Source organism: Eptatretus burgeri, chromosome 15 (genome assembly GCF_056783735.1).
Source record: "Eptatretus burgeri isolate ZD-2024b chromosome 15, Ebu_testis_v1, whole genome shotgun sequence".
Lineage (NCBI taxonomy): Eukaryota > Metazoa > Chordata > Myxini > Myxiniformes > Myxinidae > Eptatretus > Eptatretus burgeri.
Genome location: NC_140975.1, coordinates 34,008,364 through 34,010,863, shown reverse-complemented (window position 1 = coordinate 34,010,863; position 2,500 = coordinate 34,008,364).

Below are 2,500 nucleotides of genomic sequence, written 5' to 3'. Positions count from 1 at the left end.
AATGATGCATGCCGGGAGATCATGACCAGAAGTGCTTATTTATTTATTCAATTATTTTTTTTCCCCAAAGTTAATTTTATACCTCCGAAGGTGATTTTTTTTCATGATAGGAAGTGTTTATTTTGTATTTCACATTACCGGGAGTGATTTTGAAACTCTTTCCGGAACTTTTAATTTCTTTCATTCTTGACCAGAAGTGATCGTTTATTTATTGATTTATTCAATTTTTTTTTCCCAAAGTTAATTTTAATAAAGATATCTCCCGCATCATCAAAAAATATTTTTTAATCGTGATTTACATAATTTGATCGCTGATCCCGAATCCAGACCGAAGTAACTGGAAATTGCGTCAAAATCATCAGCTGTGCGGCGCTTACACGTACCACGGTATAGTTGGCAAGTATACAGTTGTGAACAAGTTTTATGCAAAGTCAGAAGCGAATGTAAGAAGAATTCTACGTTCGCTTCTAGGCTTTGCCGATTCCATATCATTGTGATAAGCACCTTTATATATAACGGAAGGAATGAAATCGTTCAATACAGCGTGGCAGGAGGCCACAAAAGAATGATGGCAAAAGAAGAACTTAGTTTTCAGCATTCGGCGATCGGTGTGAAATGTGATGGTGGGCGGAAATGACGTCTTTCGGCGCGAAATGCGATGGTGGGCGGAAATGATGTCTTTCATCGCGAAATGCGATGGTGGGTAGAAATGACGTCTTTCGGTCGTTCGTACATCAGAGGGGCACGTTTCTGAATGGTTATTCAATGGATTTCACATCTATAACACGTTAGTTTCCCAAATTTCCATTGAAATACTCGGGTATTTCTGTCAATTGTCGCCATTTCGCTCTAGGTTACGCACTGCATCTACCGGACGGCCGTCATTGGCTGTCACAGGCACGTGGGGGAGGGGGGGACACCGGGACACCGGAGACGTGGTAGACACTGGGGACATTTCAAACTCGATGCAATTGTATACAGCGCACGCACTGTAAAAAGTTGTTTCATTCACAGCATCATCAATCAGTGATGGGAGATGAACAACCACTGCCTCAGCCTCTGGCAGATAATCGCTACAAGTACACGATCTACCCAACACCGATGTCTCAGTAAGTGCAGGAATCACTGTCCTTGTTAGGCCCAGAGCAGGCCCGACTCTGCAACTCATATATGTTGCTTACTCATTGCAGTCACCACTCTCTGGCGTTCTTCCCACGTCTAACTGGTCCGGTCCTCCAAGGGTAAAATTAACTTGGCAGACTTGATCTTTGTAAGTTTCATGAAAATGGACCAAGTTCTTCATGCTCCCAAATTCACAGTTTTTGTTTTTGAACTTCGTTCTGAAAAGGAGACGATAAGAGTAAGTGTAATAGTGACTATTATATACTTCCTTTTGAGAAAAGATCGCACAAAAGTTGAAAAAAAAATGCGTTGGTTTTTAGCTTTAAATAACATGCAAACGCATGATTGAAATATGCCTTTGAGTGCTAACCGACATACATGGTGTTGAGAATGGGCTAAGTGACGACACCGCCGCATGGGTGTTGTGAATCACCATGATCTTTCTCTTTCAACTCATGGGTGAATCTTCTTGAACGAACACGATTATTCCCACGTTCTTGTGGGGTTGTCTGGGGGAAGCAATACCATAACAAAATCTCCCCCTTTTGCACTCCTCCAACTGAGTTTGCCATTATTACCTCCACCACCCAAGAACTTTATTTTGGCTGCTCTTAGAGCACCCTTATTCTGGACATTTCCATCTGTCTGTCTGTCCGCGAAACTTTGGTCAAGCCTCGGGGCTCAACCACTCAACCGATCCCAATGAAATTTGGTAGGTAGGACCAATATTTCTGGGAATGGTGTGCTTTCGAATATGGGACCCCGGGCCCTAGCAACGTCATAGCAATGGCCCTTTAAAGTGGTTAAAAAAAAATCGAAAAAAATCAAAAATAAATAAATCGAAAAATCGAAGCTTAGAGTTCTGTGCACAATCTATCGAGCTCCCTTCATGCCAATTTGCAGCCCTAACAAAAAATATTTGTAGGAGGAGATAGGTTTTTGGCGAGTACATGTCAAACATTTCAGAAACAGTTAATTGCAAATATCTCGAAGAGAAAGAGTCTGATTTTGATGAAACTTGGGTGAAATGTGTACAATGTGGCTAGCATGTACACAAAAATGAATGGTTGCTATGCACACCTCTGTTGCTTAGCAACAGCTAAAATACTTTATAGTACATCGTACACTTATTGTGGACTGTACAAAAAAAATCAATACCTCCGAAACTGGACCTCCGAGGGACCTGTTTTTTTTTTGTGCCCAAGGAGAATGTCTTACAGCATCATATAAAAAAATAAAATATTTAGCAAATAGATAAATGGAATTACCAGGGCTGCCATTTGTTAGTCTCTTTGGAAACATGCCTGAAATTTCACAAGGCAGGTTTCTGGGCGCAAACTAAGAGGGCTGTGATAATCATATTTATTGTGCTAAATTG